This window comes from Canis lupus, chromosome 13 (genome assembly GCF_048164855.1).
Source record: "Canis lupus baileyi chromosome 13, mCanLup2.hap1, whole genome shotgun sequence".
Taxonomy (NCBI): Eukaryota; Metazoa; Chordata; class Mammalia; order Carnivora; family Canidae; genus Canis; species Canis lupus.
The window spans coordinates 56,569,720-56,575,719 of NC_132850.1; the positions used below are offsets into that span (position 1 = coordinate 56,569,720).

General features: G+C 38.1%; 1 long non-coding RNA gene across 1 annotated transcript in view; it reads left to right on the forward strand.

Annotated features, from left to right (window-relative positions):
• The window catches only part of LOC140602254 (uncharacterized), a 47,192-nt gene extending 41,449 nt beyond the window's left edge, over positions 1–5,743 (forward strand). Inside the window, exons 4-5 of the long non-coding RNA XR_012005225.1 lie at positions 1,435–1,649; positions 5,275–5,743. This is a non-coding gene — a long non-coding RNA (uncharacterized lncRNA). The remainder of the gene's footprint in view (positions 1–1,434; positions 1,650–5,274) is intronic.
• Positions 5,744–6,000: the final 257 nt, after the last annotated feature.

Sequence of the window (6,000 nt, forward strand, 5' to 3'; positions counted from 1 at the left end):
GGCAGGGCAATGTGGCTGGAGAGGATGAAGAGAAAAACATGGGAACTACATGGGATTCTACTACAAAGACTTGCTTGAAGGGGATGCCTGGGTGGCTCAGTGGGTTAAGTGGCTGACCCTTGGTTCTGGCTCACATCATGATCTCTGGGTTGTGGGACTGAGCTCCATATGGCGTCGAGCTCCCCACTCAATGCGGAGTCTGCTGGAGATTCTTTTTCTTCCTCTCCCTCTCCTTTTCTAAATAAATAAATAAATAAATAAATAAATAAATAAATAAACTTTTAAAATCTTAAAAAAAAGAAAGATGCACTTGAAGACATTTCTGGCCTTTGGTGGTAACTCATGGAATAGTTTGGAACACATAGACAAGAGAGCCCATTAAATTTTAAGAGAGTTGTCCTGTTAGCACTGGAAAACAATAGGCTCTAATTACCATCTCTAAGGCACATGCCAAATTCCTAATCCTGTCCCAGTGGAAGGGGGTGGGGCGAACTCCACATGTACATCTTCCATTTGACCACTGAGGAAAACCAGGAAGAAAGAAAGAAAGAAAGAAAGAAAGAAAGAAAGAAAGAAAGAAAGAAAGAAAGAAAGAAAGAAAAGAAAGAAAGAAAAAGAAAGAGAGAGAGAGAAAGAAAGAAAGAAAGAAAGAAAGAAAGAAAGAAAGAAAAGAAAGAAAGAAAAAGAAAGAGAGAGAGAGAAAGAAAGAAAGAAAGAAAGAAAGAAAGAAAGAAAGAAAGAAAGAAAGAAAGAAAGAAAGAAAAAGAAACCAACCCAGAAAAGATGAATCAGGCCAACCGATTCAGAACTACTGACAAAACAACTCCTTCTAGCATTAAAGCAAACAGGGTAAAGAACCCTGTTTGGGTTTTTTCGTTTCTTTGTTTCTTTTTCTTTTTTAGCTAGGTATTACATAGGGTATGAATTCTTAGCCACTGTATTTTATTTCTCATTTGCCTCATCCAACAGAAGTTTTATTGCAAATATTTCTTTTCTCTGTCATTGTGCTTTGCAAATGATAAGTTATTGTATTCTATACAGGTATATTTCATACAGGTAAATTCCCTGTTAGTTTGCTGGACCTTGAGGAGCTATATCCAGACCTAATGAATAAGAATTGAAATTAACCAGAGGCATAGATCTGGACCTGGATACAGTAACTGGGAACAAGGAATTTAAGAACAAGATTGTGTTCATATGAGGTGGCCAAAGGGACAGACTATTTTGGACCTTTGTTGTTTTTCAACTGCCATAACCCATGACCTCTGTTATTCAAGTGGGGCTCTATCCTTAGTGCCAGGAGTGGGGTATCACCACACGATTGGTCAATAGTATACTGATCAGAAGTGGGAACCTGATGAGATGGATCCAATCAGAATGAATTACAAGGATGGGAGGGAGTGATCAAAAGAGGTTTGATCTCTTTCCCTCCAGATCTGAACTGGGAAGAAGGACAGAAAATGCACACCCACGGTAAAGAGAATGTCTAGAAAAATATGAACCCAACAGAAGCAGAGCTGAGCAATACAGAGAAAGAAACTAAATCCTACTAATCGAGAAAGGCCCTGAATTGAGAAGAAACTGAAAGCTTCCACTTCTCTAACCCTAGATTTGTCAAGAACACAAGCAAATTATCTTTTCAGCTAAAGGTACTTGAGATTGAATTTACTTTCACATTTAGCAGTAAAAGAAATCCCAACTAACCTTTTCAATTTGCTTCTCCCTCCCCAATCCACAATTTTATGCCATAGTCACCCAAAGCATAATCAAATCTCACATTTTGATTTTGAAGACTTGGCTCTCGGAAGGCTTTTGACTGGAATCTCCATTTTCCTTTCCTGTCTGGAAAACTTCTTTCTACCCATTAAGGCTAATGTACATGTTGCTTCCTTTGTGGAAGTCCTCCCAGACATTCTGAATGGATTAATGCACTTCCACAGCCATTACCATTTCTAAGTTGACGCCTAAAATGACTGGTGTATCTGTTGTGTGTGTCACTCAGATACAACAAAAAAATTTTATTCATTAGCTGATGGGTTCCTGTTTCTGATACCCTATTAGTTGCTTTGGCTTTCTACAAAAAATTACTACAGGTACCCCCTCCCCAACACACACACCCTGTTTTCAAAAGTCAGCCTTATATTACTTCACTTTTACAAAGACCTATATTTAGTACCTGTTTTCTCTAACTAAAAGAAATCCGAAGAGGATTTTGGCTTTTACAAAAAAGATGAAAAGCAAAAATACCTTTCAGCATTTGTTTTGCTGCCAGCCTTTATAGAGGCAGCGTGCATCCCAAGCAGCAAGTGTGGCCCCACCGAGCTCCTTCCCTGGGAACCTGGCATCTCAGCAGCAAGCTCCACAGCTTTGAACTGTATCTATGAGTATCTGTGCTTTATCTTGATTTTTTGTTTTTGTGCATCCATTAAAAAGATGTGTCCCATGGTATCAGACAAGCCTAAGAGGGTTTATTTTTTTAGGTCTGGTAATGCTCAGAAGTTTTTCCATATAAATTAGTGATAATTTCTTCTTCGTCTTATGCTTGAACAGTTTCCTAGGAATGCTCTACTTTGGGATAGCACAGGGGGACCCTGCACGTAGGATTGAAAATAATTTGTAACAAGGTACTGGCAGTCGCAGTTAAACTGTCATTTCCAAAAACTATATACCGTTGGTAAAATCATTTTCTAAATGAAGTGTATCACTTTTTTGTTGAGTAGGAAAGTTATAATTCTTAAATAACACTAAACTTATTTGTAGTATTTTTGCATGAAGTAGAGACTCAGTGAGTGTCAAATCCTAATTATATTTAAATGTGTCCTTTTCCATGCTAAAGTCCCTCCAGAATTGTTTCTTTTCTTTTTATTGACTCCCATTTCAGTAGGTACTTATGTTGGCTGAAAATAATAATTTCCAAAGGCCCATAAATAAGAGTATTTTAAACCTGACAACACTATTGCTAAGGTTATATTTTAGATGCCTTGTATTATGTGGCTGTCCTATCTGATGCTCAAGGGGAAAAGTGACATAAATACAAATGGTGATTATCAAAACTATTTTAGGCATTATCTTGGTGACCAAAACAAAGAACATTTATTTTTAAATGGGGATGTTACAAAAAATATCATATCCTTTGTTTCCTTTCATTCAGTAAGTTCTAGTGTGGTGTTTTATAAGCTATTTTTCATATGTTTATGGCACAATGCTGTTTTTATTAGGAAATGGCCTGCTGGCTGAATGCCCATTCATTGTATCCCAGCATTTTCCCTTGGCTATATCAGAGCAACTTCTTAGTTCACTACTTCCTCATTAATTCTGGAAAACTCATACCATGAATAACATATCATGAACCCATGAACCCTTTTATAACTTGACAATTGCTGGAAGTGTTTTATTTTATAACAGCATTCAAGAATATCCTATTTAAATAGCAAATTATGGATATTGTGGAAGCCCAGTCTATAAGTCTCCTAATTTTCTTAAAGGATAATAATTGGGACTTAAACCCTGTGAGTTAGGTACTAATAACGTGCAAGCCTGTTTCCTTTTTGAATGGTTTCTCATTTGTTGGATATATTACCATAATTTTTTATTGCGAAAGATAACGTAAGGGATCATTTTTAAAGTTTGATGGTTCCTATAATTTATGAGGACAATTCAAATCACCCAAGTCCTAAAGGTAAAACTGGAAAGCTTATGAATATTTAGGATAGAAACAATGTCAAGAGAAAGAAAAGTGTGGATTAACAGAAAAATGAAGTTTTAGCCTATTTATGCATAGTTCCTATCCATTCACTCCCCCATTTTCTGCCTTTGTATCAATTTGAATCCCATTCTTTGCTGAATATTTACAATGCATAGTAAGAGAATGACCTTGGGCCCTGGACTTAGACAATCTAAGTCTGATTTCTGACCTCCTGCCTATGTAACTTAGTTTGATTAATTAATTTTTCTAAACCTTAATTCCATTTGCTAAAAGATGAGAAATTGACTTTGCTTACAAGCCTATTATGACTCTATTAGAGAAAATAAATAGAAAGTACATTGTAAAAATAATGTCTGATGAAAATCAACAAAGAGGAGGTGTTTGTAATAGGCCCTCAGCCAACAACATCAACAACAGCAGTATTTTTTAAAAGATTTTATGTATTTATTCATGAAAGACAGAGAGAGAGAGAGAATGGCAGAGACACAGGTAGAGGGAGAAGCAGGCTCCATGCAGGTAGATCCCAGGTCTCCGGGATCACGCCCTGGGCTGAAGGCGGCGCTAAATTGCTAAGCCACCCAGGCTGCCCAACAATAGCAGTATTTATCAACCATGAGTATACTTAGAGCTCAGACATCTTTACGAATGTTATCTATTTCAGTTATCACATAAGGTCTAGTAGTTACTATGACCTTGTGTTGTTGCTGCTGTTTTGTTATTTGCTATTATTACCCCAAGTTTAGAAATAATATACTTCACTAAATTAATTTGTAGATTGGGAGAAAATCTCAGTTATTCAGAAAGGAAAACAAAACAAAACAAAACTTAGGAGGACCACACACATTCCCTCCCTTCCCCTCAAAAATAAACTCCCCAGCTCATAAGCACCTGTCCTAGTATAGGTTCCCCCCGCTGTCCAGAAGAAAAGCATATCTATGAAACCTTTGTAAACCAAAATAGCATAAGGCTAAGAAGCAATTACCATGAATTCATATAGCAAATTTTTTTAGCATTCCCAGATCCCCCAAAATACCTTCTCTTAGGCTTTTCTGATACTGTAGGACACGTCTTGCTAATGGATGCACGAAATGGAGATAAAGAGATGCTTGTACAATTCAGAAGTATGAAGCTCGATGCTGAGATGCTGAGTGTAGCTCCCAGGGAGGGAGCTTGGCGGGGAACACTGGACACACCTTTTGCTTTTCGCCTCTTTTTGGTGAAAGTGAACATCCTCTTCAGATTTCTTTTGGGTTAGCGAAAACAGGCACTAAGTAAGTAGGTCTTTCATAAAAGTGAAGTGGCATAGTGCCAACTCTCAAAATGTAGGAGATGCCTGTATCTACACCTGGCTCTGTTACTGCTCGTTCCATGCAAGGTACACATCGTCTCCTGGTCTTCACTATTCCCCTACTTTGTCCCTTTCAAATCTCAGCTACTCCCGCTTAATACATCTCCCAGATGAAAATCAATATTGGTTCTTCCAGACATATATTTATTTGTTTTGGTAGAAAAAGCTTCAGACTGACCATTAGCCAAAGATTACAGAGAGATTCATTGGCTCTCTCCAGGCATGCCGCTGTGGACTTTGGGGAAGGTCGTCCAGTCGATTTGCCATTTTCATCCATCAACCTCATCTGTTTACCGCTGACCTACAAGGGCTATAACCATGTCAGAAGTGCCACAAGAAATATTCATCCCTGGAGACCCAAGAAAAAAAAAAGCAGAGAACCCATTTCTTTGGAAATCGATGAGCCCCATTCTTGGTCATCAGTTTTGAACTTGACACAGCAGAGAAACAGAACTGTGGCTCAGTTTTTCAGCTACAGCCCTGCCACTTGACAACCCAGAGGGCAAGTTCACCCACCTCACTGGAAGGGTTTGTGCCCAGATCCCTCCATCCTCAGTGAGGATTCAGAAAGGTCTCAGAGAATCCTTGGTACCCCGGGCACCAAGCCTCATGTGTTTTACAATTGACATTAAAATGTCAGTGAACTTGACTGAAGGGAAATCACAGGACACACGTGTCTGTGCATGTAAGTACACATAATACCAAATTAAATAACTAACCATTCTAATTTATAAAGTCCAAAGAGTAGATTTTGTCCAAATTTGCCAGGGGAGTCGGTTTCTACTGTTGTTAAGAACAGACGGTTTAGCCCAGGCTCTATAACTTAGTCTCTTTGAGACGTTGGGCAATTTACTTAACTTCTTTGTGCCTCATGATATAGGATAATTATACTCAGAAGTTTGTTTAGAGAATTAGCTTTATCGGTATGAGTTTTGAAAAATGTTGT